Source organism: Marmota marmota, unplaced genomic scaffold, assembly GCF_001458135.2.
Source record: "Marmota marmota marmota unplaced genomic scaffold, marMar, whole genome shotgun sequence".
NCBI lineage: Eukaryota > Metazoa > Chordata > Mammalia > Rodentia > Sciuridae > Marmota > Marmota marmota.
Genome location: NW_026000037.1, coordinates 51,399,606 through 51,414,966, shown reverse-complemented (window position 1 = coordinate 51,414,966; position 15,361 = coordinate 51,399,606). Strand labels below are relative to the sequence as shown.

Below are 15,361 nucleotides of genomic sequence, written 5' to 3'. Positions count from 1 at the left end.
ATATATATATATATATATATATATATATATATATATATATATATATAACATAGATGCAAAAATTCTCAATAAAATTTTGGCAAATCAAATACAAAAAAATTGTGCACCATGATCAATTGGGATTCATCTCAGGGATGCAAGGTTGGTTCAACATATGGAAAGCAATAAATGTAATTCATCACATCAATAGACTCAAAAATAAGAATCATATTATAATCTCAATAGTTGTATAAAAAGCATTTGACAAAATACAGTACATATTCATATTCAAAACACTAGAAAAACTAGGGATAACAGGAACATATCTCAACGTCATAAAGGCTATCAGTGCTAAGCCTTAAGTCAACATCATTCTAAATGGAGAAAAATTGAAAGCATTCCCTCTAAAAACTAGAACAAGACAGAGATGCCTTCTTTCACCACTTCTATTTAACATGGTTCTTGAAACACTGGCCAGAGCAATTAGACAGATGAAATAAATTAAAGGGATACATATAGAAAAAGAAGAATTTAAATTAGCACTATATGCTGATAATATGATCCGATACCTAGAAGACCCAAAAAGATCCACCAGAAAACTTCTAGAACTAGTAAATAAATTCATCAAAGTAGCAGGATACAAAATCAACACCCATAAGTCAAAGGCATTTCTGTATATCAGTGACAAATCCTCAGAAAGGGAAACGAGGAAAACTACCCCATTTACAGTAGCCTCAAAAAATAATAATAATAAATAAAATACTTGGGAATCAACAAAGGAGGTGAAAGAGCTATATAATGAAAATTACAGAACCCTAAAGAAAAAAATCAAAGAAGACCTTAGAAGATGAAAAGATCTACCTTGCTCTTGAATAGGCAGAATTAATATTATCAAAATAACCATACTTCCAGAAGCACTATACAGATTTAATACAATTCTGGTCAAAAATCCCAATGAAATTCCTCATAGAAATAGAAAAAGCAGTCATGAAATTCACCTAGAAAAACAAGAAACCCAGAATAGCTAAAGCAATACTTAGCAGAGAGAGTGAAGCAGGTGGCATTACTATACCAGACCTTAAACTATATTACAGAGCAATAGTAACAAAAACAGCATGATATTGGCACCAAAACAGGTACAGAACAGAGGACACAGAGACTAACTGCAAAATTACAATTATCTTATATTAGACAAAGGTGCCAAAAACATGCATTGAAGAAAAGATAGCTTCTTCAACAAATGGTGCTGGGAAAACTGGAAATCCATATGCAACAAAATGAAATTAAAACCCTATCTCTCATCAAGCACAAAACTCAATTCAAAGTAAATCAAGGACCTAGGAATAAAACCAGAGACCCTGTGTCTAATAAAAGAAAAAGTAGGCCCTAATCTCCATCATGTGGGATTATACTCCCAGCTTCCTTAATAAGACTCCTTTGGTGCAAGAATTAAAATCAAGAGTCAATAAATGGGATGGATTCAAACTAAAAAGTTTCTTCTCAAGAGAAGAAACAATATGTGAGGTGAATAGAGACCCTACATCTTGGGAGCAAATCTTTACCCCTCACACATCTCTAGGATATATAACAAACTCAGAAAACTAAGCACCAAAAAAACCAAATAACCCAATCAATAAATGGGTCAATGACCTGAACAGATGCTTCTCAGAAGATGATATACAATCCATCAACAAATGCATGAAAAATATGTTCATCATTGCTAGCAGTTAGAGAAATGCAAACCTAAACCACTCTAAGATTTCATCTCACTCCAGTCAGAATGGCAGATATTATGCATACAAATGGCAAGGATGTGGGGGAAAAGGTACATTCATATACTGATGGTGGGATTACAATTCATGATAACTAAGCTGTGGAATCATCCTAGACGCCCTTCAATAGATGAATGGATTAAGAAATGTGGCATATATACACAATGGAATATTACTCAGCGATGAAAGAGAATAAAATCATGACATTCTAGATAAATGGATGGATTTGGAGAAGATAATGCTAAGTGAAGTTAGCCAATCCCCCCCAAAACAAATACTGAATGTTTTCTCTGCTATAAGGAGGCTGATTCATAGTGAAGTAGGGAGGAGGAGCATGGGAGGAATAGAAGAACTCTTGATAGGGCAGAGAGGTGGGAGAGGAATGGAGGAGGCATAGGGTTAGAAATGATAGTGGAATGTGATGGACATTATTATCCAAAGTACATGTATGAAGACAAAAATTGGTGTAAATATACTTTGTATACAACCGGAGATATGAAAAATTGTGCACTATAGGAATAATATGCATTGTAATGCATCCTGCTGTAATATATAAATAAAAAATTAATAAAAATTAAATATAATAGATAATTACATATTTGGAAATATAAAGCAAAAAATAGTTCTAACATGAGACTAAGATTTTCTTTTTTTTTAATTTTTTTATTGTTGGCTGTTCAAAACATTACATAGTTCTTGATATATCATATTTCACACTTTGATTCAAGTGGGTTATGAGCTCCCATTTTTACCCCATATACAGATTGCAGAATTNTCCTTCTTTTATCGTTGATTTTCAGTTTCATTCCATTATGGTCAGATAAGATGCAGGGTATTATCTCTACTCCTTTATATTGTATGAGTTGTCCTGTGACATAATATATGATCTATTTTTGAGAAGGATCCATGTGCTGCTGAGAAAAAAAGTGTAACTGCTTGATGTTGGGTGGTATATTCTATATATGTCAATGAGACTAAGATTTTCTAAATAAAATTTCAATAGCTCAGGAAATAAAAGCAAGAATTGACAAATGGTGTTAACACCAAAGCTTCAATCAAAGAAAATTTGTGAGATTTCCTTGTGTATTAAGACTTATAAATCTTGCTTCATCACTGTTGCAATAACCATATTATATTAACCATCTAATAGCTCATATTTATTCAATTAAGAACATATAATTCATCTGAATATATATGAACCATAAATCCAGTTACCTATCATTTTTATGTATTAGGTGAATAATGAAATAATTACCAGGAAGAAATGACACATTCAAATAGCATAAGTACATATAGAAAAAGTCAATTTTTATTTTCATTCTATGGGGTCATTCAAAAATTTCAGGTATTTAATAATTAAATGTTAAAAATAAACCATAAAATGAAGTCTATTTTAGAATACAACTCATCTCAGAAATAGATTTGCAACATCTAATAGAGTGCAGAAGTAGACACTTACACACACTATGTACTTGATATAATTTTGGCTCCCTATATATAAAGAAAGTTTTCAGAAATGAAATAAAAAGAAACTATTTCTAAAATATTAATAAAATTATGAAATTCAAGGCATCATATTTTGAGGCTGGTATATTTCATTGTTGGGTTTATAACTATTGTATATACTTTTAAAAGTTTTAGAATGAGGAAAAACTGAGATGATTTTCAAATAGCAGACACTTGAGGCAAAATTCCTGAATGCTTTTCTAGGGAAACCACAGGGATATGGTAATTTGTCCTCTCAAAATCTGTTTCTCTGCTTGTTATGTTTTAGATATTGTGTTCCCAAAAAGCTCTCTTGTGAGACAATGCACGAAATTCTGGAGGAGAAATTATTGGGTCACAGCCTTAATCTAATCAATAAATTAATCCCTGATGGAATTAACTAAGTGGTAACTACTGGCAGGTGGAGTGTGGCTGGAGGAAGTGGTTCATTGGGGGCTATGAGTTATATATTTTGTATCTGGAAAGTGGTCTCTCTCTCTCTCTCTCTCTCTCTCTCTCTCTGCTTCTGATCATCATGTGAGCTGCTTTCTTTCATCATGTTCTGCCTGACCTGGAGCCCCAAGGAATGGAGCCAGCCATCTATGGACTAAGACCTTTGAAACCATCAGCCCTCAAATAAACTGCTCCTCCTCTATAATTGTGCTGGTTAGGTCTTTTAGTTACAGTGACAAAATAGCTAACTAAAACAGAAATTGGTACCAAGAAGTAGGGTCATTGCTGTGACTAAACTGACCATGTGGTTCAAAAGCTTTGGAGCTTTTTGGAATTAGTTGGAGGAATTTGGGGAGGTATAGCAGAGCAAGCTGCAAATGCTTTTGATTGTTGTAAGCAGAGCTTAATGGTCGATTATTGTGGAAGTTCAGAATATCAGAATGCCAAAAAACCGTGGACAGTGAAGACAGAGCTCAAGAGGTTTTAGAGGAAGAGGAGGACATTATTCATATTTGGACTATAAGCCATTCATGTTATGTTCTGGCTGAGAAGTTTCTGAGACTTTCTGTGAGGCTGATTTTAAAAGCAATGGACTTCATAATCTGGTGGAAGAAATGTCTAGGTGGCACAGCATTCAGGAAGTGGAGGCTTTTACCAAGTTTATTGTAATATTCAGAGCAAAAAGCAGGGCAGAAAAATTTGAAAAACTTGTACTTGAAAGGCAGGAATAAAACTGGGGCTAAGGAGGTTACAGTTGTCAAAGACTCTGCCCAGAAACAGTAAAAAAGATGGCTTGAGGGCATCTCAGGAGCAGGCAAGACCACACCCATCTCAGGCTCAAGGGAGTAAAAGTGAAAATTCTCTTAAGAAGAGACCAGTGGGAACCCTTTTTGTACAAAGTGGTGGCCTAGGAAGTTTTTCAACATGCTCAGTCACCTAGACACTCAGAAGCTTCTGCAGCCAGGGTCCTTGGAGGTTTGGCTACTGCTTGAGATGGCGGTAGACCTTGGCATCAACCACCTGGTGCTGGTTCTGCAAGAATACAGAATGCTGGAGTTTGAGGTGTATGGAGCCTTTCACCAGGATTTCAAAGGAAGACCTGGGAAGGCAGGCAAAGTGCAGCAGGGTTGGAATCCCAGTGGGCACCTTCTGAGAAGTCAAAGTGTGGAGATGTAAAGAAGCCAAAGCTGCAGAGTGGACCCCTGAGATTAAGAAATGCCAGTAATGTGGGACATCACCCTAGGAAAGCTGCAGGAATCGAGCAGAGACAAACCATCTTCTCTCCTCTTTCCTATCTCCTTCTTCTACTCTATTAGACTTCCTTTTGTCATCACCAAAAGGCCACTTGGGCTGCAACCAACAAGGCTACAGGGATGGAGCTACACAAGCCCTTTGGAGAGGACATCATGCCATGTACTCCAGATGCTGGACGTGGAGTTGTAGGACCTGTTTACTCAGCTGGATTTAGGTCTTGCCTTCATCCCATCCCTTCTTTCTGTGCTCCTATTTTTGTAAATGAAAATATTTACTCAGTATCTTTATACATTGAATATTTATGAATTGCTTTTAAGTTTATAGGAGCTCACAATGTGATATTGCCTTACGCCTCAGAGAAGACTTTGGATTTGAACTTTGAGCACTCTTGGAACTGTAGAGACTATGGTGACTCTTGGGAATGAACTATATCTATTTTGCATTTCAGATGAGTGTGAGCTTTGGAGCAGGGGAGGAGTGTAATATTATGGTTTAGACATGGTGTCCCCAAAAATCTCACATGAGACAACACAAGAAAGTTTTGAGGAGGAATGATTAGGCTATAGCCTTAATCTAATCAGTGAATTAATCCCTTATGGGATTAATTGAGTGGTTTTTGGAGGCAGGTAGTGTGTGGCTGGAGGAAGTTGTTCGTTGGGATTGTGGCTATGCATTTTATATTTTGTATCTAGAGAGCAGACTCTCTCTGCTTCTGATCATCATGTGAGTTGCTTTCTTCCACCATGTTCTACCTCACCTAGAGCCCCAAGGCATGGAGCCAGCCTTCTATGGACTGAGACTTCTGATACCATGAGCCCTCAAATAAACTGTTCCTTCTCTATAATTGTGTTGGTTGGGTCTTTTAAGTCACAGCAGGAAAATAGCTGACTAAAACTCTGCTTAGTTTTCTCTCTCTACCTTCCATACTCCTCCTCTCTTTGCCTGCTCTGCTGCCTTCCTTCTATAAATAGAAAGACTTCTACTTGAGCAGAAATCCTTTCTAAACTTAAAATATTATACAAAGAATCAAGAGGAAAAACTAATAATTTTTCTTTGTCTCTTTTTTATTCGAACTTTATGCTTATACATGGTAGTTGGGCTCATCGTGACAAACTCCTACACCAATGGAAATTGATTTCATTTCATGATCACCCACTTTTCCTCCCATCTTCTCTCCTCTTTTCCATCTCCTTCCTTTACTTTATTAGACTTCCTTTTCCTCATCTATTAATTTGTAATTGATTGGTTCTTTATGTTATTTTATCCTTCCCTCACCCTTTCCTTTATTTTACTCTAGCTTCCACATATGACAGAAAACATTTGAGTTTGCCTATTTTGCTTAGCATGGTATTTTCTATTTCCATCCATTTAGCAGAAAATGCCATAATTGCATTCTTTTTAAATGGCTGAGTAAAACTCCATTGTGTGTGTATGTGTGTGTGTATTTCTTCATTCATTCATCTATTCACAGACATCTGGATTGGCTTCATAGCATAGCTGGCTCATATGATGGTTTCATCCTTAGTTTTTTGAAGAATCTCCATACTTCTTTTGAAGTGGTTTTACTAGTCTGCAACCCCTCCAACAAGTGTACCTTTTTCCCCACAACTCACCAGCATTTATTGTTGTTTGTAGTCTTAATCATTGATATTCTGACTAGAATGAGATGAAATCTTAATGTAGTTTTGATTTGCATTTCCTTGATTGCTAGAGTTGTTGATTTTTTTAGATATTTATTGTGTGAAGTTTTTGTTTAGTTCTTTTGCCCATTTATTGATTTTTTTGGTGTAAATTTTTTGTTTAGTTCATGTGCCCATTTATTGATTGAATGATGATAATAATAATAATAATAATAATAATATTATTATTATTATTATTATTATTATTAGTGTGAAGGTTTTGAGTTCTTTGTATATTCTGGATATTAATCCCCTATCAGAGGGATAGCTGGCCAAGATTTTCTCCCATCCTATAGGCTCTCTCTTCATGCTCTTAATCGTTTCCTTTCCTGTGAAGGTTTTTATTTAATGACATCCCATTTATTGATTCTTGCTTTTATTTCTTGCACTTTGGGGGTCTTGTTAAGGAAGTTGATGCTAGCACATTTTTGAAGTAGTTACCTCATTAAAAGAGGAAGCAGAGAGATGGTTATTACAAAGATGACAAACAAGGTAAAAACATCTTAATACACAAGGAATTCTTGCAAATTAAAACATAATAGTATAACCCAATAGTAAAATGGAAAGTATAATCCCAAAGTATAACCCCAAAGTAAAAATTTTTTTCCCAATATCACAATCCCAGTAGCCAATAAATTACATAAATTTTAAAATTTGTGTAATGTAAAATTTATGTTACTTCTTTGTTATTTTCCCATATTTTCACTAGAAAGATGGTAAACTACTAAGACTCTTCCCTGTGAGGTGGTATGGTGACTGCTCATCTATATATATTTAGACTTGCAGCCAGTAACACAGTGAAGAGTAGCCATTTAATTGCATATCTTGCTACATTATTATGGTTATATATGCAAATCTAAATGGTCTGGAATAGGAAATTGTAAGTCAGAATCAGAGAAAAACAAAACAAAACAAAACCTTTTTTGAAGTGTCAGACAACTTTATAACACATTAAGATCTGAGTTATCCAGTTAGTTTTCTAAACACTTCTTTCACATTGTATTTTTGGAATGGGATAACTACTGGACAAAGTTTATTACTAAATTACATGAGAACAATCAAACAGCTAATAGGAAAAAAAAGTCTGTCCTTCCTACATGCTATTCCACATAAAATGGGGGGAATGTGAGGGATTCTTCCTACCCTAGCCTTGTTCCTGCAGCTCCCAGAGTCCCAGTATTTATTCTCTTTATTTCTTGCTTCTTCCCACACAGAAGCAGGTAAGGTATTTTTCATCTGGGCATAATGCCAGTTCTCCTTTCAAATGTTTCTGAATAAACTAGCTGTTTCTAAAACATGGCCAGCCTCTCAGTGGAACCAAGAAGCCAAGCCCAAAGGAGTCCCTCCCTTGTGGAAGGAGTTCCTCCATCTTGTTCCTTTCCTGATTATGGCTGCTGCAGATATTGTCAGCCTAGTGCTCTGCTGACTTGTCTTCAGGATGTCATTTTCCATAGACCACAAGGAGCTTATGTGCTGTTACTTATTTGGCAATAAGGTTATAAGCACATTCTGCCTGTCAAGCATATGTATGCTCAAAAAAAAATGTGTCCCCTGCTCACTTATGTTCATGCTGTAAATCTGCTTTCTGGCCTTCAAGCTAATCTCATCAGGAGTGAACCTGGAGCAGCACTTCCAGACAGTTCTATTGAGACTGTAACCCTGTATGGCATACTGGCCTTTGCTATTAGTGAATCAGGACACATGCACTGCACATCCCAGCAGATTTAAATAGACTGTTATTGAGATCAACAAGATCTTCTTTTGCAAGATGTCCAGAAATTGCCCAGTTATTAAAAATGTGTTATTTTCATTGGTCCCATTTGAAACATTTTTGGTTACCTTTTTCCTGCTTGACATCTGCAAAAAAGAATTCTCACTAAAAGGAAAAAATATTACTGGTTTTGTGGTGGACCTCCTTCAAAGTGGCAGCTGTGCCTTGATGTCTTCTCATGTACAATTTTTTTCCTGAGTTTGGATGCTGGTGTCTGCAATACTGCAGGGTAGAATCTTTTGTGCTTTATGTGATGGCTTTGTACCGTGCCAACTTAGTTAAGCTAGAGCTTTGTTTCCCAGAATTGCTTTTCCTGATGATGATGGGTTGGGGTTGGCCATGGGAGAAAATTTGCACAAAGATTTCAAAACACAGGAATAGCCTTTTCTGCATCCTGAATGTTTGTTGAAGTCTGCACTCTTCATCCTCATCTGCTGACTTGCCTTGTTGATAAGGGGCAGTGGCCAGGTGTGAAGCAACTCCAGCTCCAGTAGAATCTCCTCTTTCAGCATCTCTGAATCCCAGCCCTTGTGCTTGGGCAGCTCCACAGTGAACAGCACCAGCTTCAGCTGCAAGTCACCTGCACTATTGAACTGGAGGAGAAGAAAGACAGATGCCAGTTCCAGTTTGTCTTTGCTCCCCCCTACTTCTGGTCCTTCATTAATTCCCAGCTGTCTGGCCTGCTCGGATCATGCTCAGTAGCAGATGTAGAAGCAACAGCTTCTACACCTGGTTTAACCAGTTCTCAAATACCATACAATTAACTCCATAACCAATCCTTTATTTTATATTACACATAATGACTCCCCAACTCTGGACAACCTGTAATTGATACACTATGCTTGAGAGTTCCTACCATCCAATCTCTGCATAGCAGCCAGAAAGGAAAATGTTCTCTTCTTTTTCAACTCAATGGATGAGTATGTGGCTATTTTTCCTTTATTGGGAAGATGGTAAGATTTTATTCCCAAAGTGGTCATGTCCCTTCTGCACTTTTGTGCTTCTGGTTAAATAGAGACAGTAACTATCTATCCCTTGGTGAATAAAATGCCAAACCACACACGACACCCACTTTGCACTCCCTATTAAAATTTTACAGGTCAAAAATCCAAAACCCACTTAATAAAAATTGTTCTTCATCATAAGTGACAAGAAAGAACAGGTCAATCTATGGAATAATGGTGCAGTAATTAGAAACTTTGTAGTTGATAAAGTGTGACTGCTAATCAATGTTTGGCTAATTAATCAATATTTTAATCATTAGACCTTTTAAATTTGTTTTAATGAGCATTTCCTCTAATTCCCTTGATCCCAATGCTTCCAGTGCTTCTATTATCACTTTTAAAGAACAAAGCAAGGATTTGTCTGATCCAAGTATCCAGTATCTCTAAAGACTTTGTAGAGTAATACACTTCATGTGCATAGAGATATCTAAGAATGCCTAGATTTAGATGATTAAACAAGAAAGGTATAAAGTCACCACATTATCATGGAACATTTGCTTAATGGCAGAAAGTTATGATTTAGAACATCACATTAAAACCATCATAAACTTTCTGTTCTCAAAGGGTGTTTGGAAAATTGTGGTCTTTACCCACTGTTAGGATTGGGCAGTGTTCATGAAATCTTACTATCTCCTATTTCCGAGTCCAAATTTGCTTTTATGCTGTCATATACTTTTCATTGGCACGGTGGTCATTATTTTGTCCTCCTTTTCCTCTTCATCTTTCTTCTTTGCCCTGCTTTTTCTTTTCTACTTACACTTCCTCTGCCTCCTCTTTCTTCCTTATTCTCTAGCACTTCCTCACTCTACCTTCATACTATCAAAAGTACCTCCAGAGAAATGACCACATTTGAGATTCATAAGAACCATGTCTGCAAAGACAACATGGATTGCCAGGATTACCCCCTATTTTTGTTTAATGAGAAAAGAGACAAGGATCAGAAAGGTTCAAAGATGTGTCCAAGAACACAAAGTCTAAAATAGATCCTGAGTCCTCTAAGCGTTATTTTTATGTATTCAATGTTCTTAAAATTATTTGGAAATTTGACTTGGATAGCAAGTTTCCCAACAAGTTTAAAAGAAAAAAAAAATCTTTCATTTCCCTGAAGTCTTTGTGCAGCAGCTATCATTACCTATAGTACTCTCTCCAAATTTATCACCATTCAAGTAAAGATTGTCAAAAAATGCAGCAAGAAGAACATTAGTATGTGCCTTTAAGATGTTCTTAGGAAAATACTGTTGGGACAATGAGCAACTGAGCCTGGGCACCTTTGAGAACATGGGGTTTCAGTGCTCAGGTCTTCCTGGATGACACGGCACACCGTGTTAATACATGCAATGCTTGACATGAACAGAGGGAAGAATCGTTGTGGCTGTGGAGACCTCAGAGAGACTGAAACACTAAATATTAAACACTGTGCCATACAAAAATACGAGGATGAAACTATGCTTATGCTTAAGTATTTTTTGATATTCTAATTATTCCTTAAACTCGGGGTGCTTTATAAACTATTGTTGATGAAGAATGTACTTAAAGGTGTATTCTATGAATTACAATGCGTTTCCTCTAGAATTTTGGTCATGCCTATGTGATTGTCAGTAAAGATAGGGTAGTACTCACAGGATTCAAGTTCCCCTCTCCTTTCCACAAAGTTGGATTACCATCACCTTTGAAGTTAGGTGTAGTCCTTGGTTCACTTAAGACAGACCTGACATGCATCTCATTTGGGGAAGAAGAGTTAAAAAACACTAGGTAATTCTCCGTTTTCTCTGATCTTTGTGGATGAGATTGTGAAGGTGAATCTTCTGATAGTTTGTATCGCCTCATGACTACAGGGAGCATAGGGACCCCTGAGAATGGCTCTGGACCCTGCATCAGAGCCCCAGATACATCTTAATTTTGCTAAGTTCATCCTGACTCATCAAGCACACTTTGGGAAAATTGTAGGGTGTTTGACTTTGTCATGTATTGCATTCTTCCTTTTCACATCACTTAAAATGTCATTGACCTTTGCAGTGTCATGAAATACTAAGTTCTTCTCACACATGGGAATGACAAAAACCAGAGAGCTAGGTCTTGTGTGCAGCTTTAAATGATCAATCCCATTGCTTTGTGACAATATTTTCTAAACTATTTCATGTTAGGACTATGATATTCAATTGCACAACTTTAAGTTACCCTCCTCCACTTTCAGCTATAAATTGGATTTTTTTCCTCTTTTTCTTTGTATTTTATTATCCAATATTCAATTTTTGTTGGCCTATCTATTACAAGTAAAATAAAGTCATGGATATGGTTATAAAATACTTGTTATTTCAGGATTTCTTATACTTTCCGAGTAAGGAATTAGCTGCTATTTTCTAAATACTACTACTACTACTACTACTACTAATAATAATAATAATAATAATAATAATCCCATAGACACATCTTTGGAATAAATTTTCTTTTATATCACCAATAGGAAAAGTAAGCATTTTCTGTTCAGAAAGGAAGACTTGTAACTGCTATCTGATGGTCCTGTTTTGAAAATTTCAGCCCTAATACGTGTGAATCTTATATTAATTAGTCAATTTTTATATTTTGGCCATCTTTGTCTGAGTGAGATCCTCTGACACAAAAAGCCAAGAGTCCTGGAGGTAAGCCATTAAGATCCTGAACCATCAGACAGTAACGGATTTTGGGTTTTAGGGGGTCAAAAATAACACCACTGCTCCCAACCTGAGATCAGAACCAATTTACAGAGAATGATACAGGAGTCAGACAGTTAGAGATCAAAATGTCAGCTTTATTACTGATAAAAGCAATAGTGAAGGACATGGCTTAGATAAGTCCTAATAGGCTTGCTAAGGCTCCTCTGAATTGAAGTCACCCCCCTTCCCATTACCACCAAACAGACAACAAACAAAACCCCTGCCGTCTGCAGTGGTAGGAGCACAGCCTGCTCCACCAACTTTATCACATGGCTGACAGCAGGTGGGAATCCACCTTCTCTGTAGGCTGTCAGATTCCAGAGAGAAAAGCAAAGGACAGGCTGCAGCAAGCACTTCTGCCTTCCCCTTGCAAACCAAATAAGCTGCTCCTGTCCCGCAAAGAGAAGGGAAGGGATGGGGAGCAAGGCTGAGGACCTCATCCCGGGCAGCCTTTCTCCACCTCAGCACTCAGACATCTTGAATCAGGTAATTCTTTGTTCCCCAGGGCTATCTTTTGCACTGTGGGATCTCCACAATAGGCACCAGCAGCATGTCCATCCATTTTGACAACCAACTTGTACGGAACCATTACCAAACCCTCGAAGGTGGGAACAGAAATGCAAAATCTTCTTTTCGGAGTGGGCAGTGAGACCCACTGACACAGAACTTCTTTAACATGGGACTGTGAGGGGGGGGGGACCGTGGGTTCTCCATGTCTGAAAATCCTCCCCGCCCCCGCCTGCAAAAAAAAAAAAAAAAAAAAAGTAGCAATCCAGTGGAATCAACCACTAGATTTTTAATTCTCTCATTCTTTGAAAAGTAGAACCTAGAAGAGTGCTTTTCAAATTGGAAATAGTGAAATAAATTCTAGGTAATCATTACTGGCAATGTCAGGAGAAAAGTCAGTGCTACATACTAAAAAAGAAGAAAAGTATCATTTCTATCATGGTTTTATAAAACATAAATTTTCATGTAAGTGTTATTATTAAAAATTATAGAGAAATAGGTTTGTTAAGGCTGAGAGAGAAAAGACTAAAAGGGGGAAAGTAGAGAGGAAGAATATGATCAAATTAATCTCCCGGTATTTACCTGTTCCCTGTATACACAGCATTCTTCTAGATGTTGCAGGGGGCTGTAAATTGTGACTGTACTATATCATCTAAACTATATCTTCCCTGTCATGAAAAATATGGACGTTATGACATAAGCCCATAAAAAGTTCAATATCAATATCATACAGGATGTGATTCAGTGCAGGTCAGCCCTACTGTTTTCTCTTTTGGACTCTATCTTTTAACTCCCTGAAGTGAAGAAACCCTTCTTTTGTTTCTGTCCTCAGTCTGTAAGCCTGATGTCCACTTAGCTACAGAAGCTGAGCATGAAATATCAAAGAAGAAAAATCCTATCAGTACTTGGCCATGGTTTACTGAGATGATTGGGTAAGACAAAAAAAAAATAGTGGTAAGAAAATTAAGGTGTGTGTGTGTTGTGGGTACAGAATAGGTCAGGTTATGGGATTAGAAACAGAAGCCATTAAAATTGCAAAATGAAGCCTTTGATCAGAAAAATTGGGACAAAACTGAAGACCCCACATAGTTAAGGTTCTCAACTTTTTTGATGTCACCTATTCCTTCAAGAACCTGGTACATGCTATGTGCCCTCTTCCCAAAGAAATATATAGGCATATACTCATGCACACACACAATTTTACCTAAAGTATTATGGGTTTTCACAGATTATTGTTGTAGGAAAAGAATAGGTTTTTGGTCAAAAGTCTGGGTAGCCAGGGGTAGGACCCATGGTCACTAACTGAAGATGGGACTTCTCTATAGCTGTGACCTGGGCTAATGTCTTAAATTAACTACATCATGAAAATACAGAGTTTGAGCAATTGTACCGATAACCTTGATGCAGAAATCTTTTAAAAGGGTCTCTTTTTTGGTGGTGAGGAAGTCTTAGCCACTGACCCACAGTGGCAGGGTTTCACTAGGTTTCTTAGGGCCTCGCTAAGTTGTTTGGGGCATCCTTAAATTGCTGAGGCTGGCTTTAAACTTGTAATCTTCCTGCTTCAGCCTTCCAGGCTATTGGGATTATAGGCTTGTGCCACTGCACCTGGCTGAATTATCTTTTGATTAAACCTTATTAAAATAATTCTTGACTCTTCCATAGGTATTACCTATTTGTTTTAAATAATCACACTTAAAAGTCTGCTTTTCCAGAGTCTACCATATTGTTTTAGAACTAGAGATAGAAGAGAGAACAGATGTGTAGCATTATAATTTAAGATATACCTTTTTAAAAGGTTTTTAAAGCAGATATTTGTCATGTTCTGAAAACCTAAGTCATGCTCCATAAGTTGGTTCCATCTGTTTTCTTGTATGTCTTTATATGTTCTGACTTGAATTCTTGTTTGTTAAAAATTCTCTTCATTTTTTTTTCTGGTTCTACAAATAACATGCTCATGATTACCTTACTCTATTTTTGCCTATCAGAAGTACATATTGCAGTGACAAAGCAATTGCTAGAATGTGTGACAACTGGGTCAAACCCCTTTGGTCACACAAACACATGCAAAAAGTACATATGAAAACTACTAATATCTCTCTAATATTACCATAGTCTCAAGTTAGAGCTTTGGTAAGTTACAATAAGAGCTCATTGTTGTTGACTGTCCACTATTGCCAACCACTATCCCAAGTATTTTAAATGTATTACCTCATTTAAAAATCAAGAATATTATGAAGTAACTAATTTTACTATTTTTCCAATATCCCTTGATAAAGAACCTGAGGTTTTATATATTAAGACTTTGATCAATATTATTGTTATGATTTAGATATTAGGTGTCCCCCAAAAGCTTATGTGTGAGATTATGCAAGAACGTTTAGAGGGGCTGGGGATGTGGCTCAAGCGGTAGCGCGCTCACCTGGCATGCGTGCGCCCCGGGTTCGATCCTCAGCACCACATACAAACAAAGATGTTGTGTCCGCCAAAAACTAAAAAATAAATATTAAAAAATTCTCTCTCTCTCTCACTCTCTCTCTCTCTCTCACACTCTCTCTTTAAAAAAAAAAAAAAACGTTTAGAGATGAAATGATTGGGTTATGAAAGTTTTAACTTAATTGGCACATTAATCCCCTGATAGGGATTAACTTGGTGGTGATTGTAGGTAGGTAGAGTTTGGCTGGAGGAGGTGGGTAACTATCAGTGTGCATTTGTGGTATATATTTTGTCTTTGTTGAATGGGACTCTGCCTCTCTCTCTCTCTTCT

General features: G+C 36.8%; 1 long non-coding RNA gene across 3 annotated transcripts in view; it reads right to left on the bottom strand.

Moving 5' to 3' along the window:
• Positions 1-7,313: 7,313 nt before the first annotated feature.
• The window catches only part of LOC125619418, a 42,749-nt gene continuing 34,701 nt past the window's right edge, over positions 7,314-15,361 (bottom strand). For 2 of the 3 annotated variants that reach the window (XR_007350959.1, XR_007350957.1), the window contains exon 4: positions 7,314-8,986. This is a non-coding gene — a long non-coding RNA (uncharacterized LOC125619418). Of the gene's footprint in view, positions 8,987-12,214; positions 12,830-15,361 lie in introns of those variants that run through there. The other variant, XR_007350958.1, reaches the window with a different exon arrangement.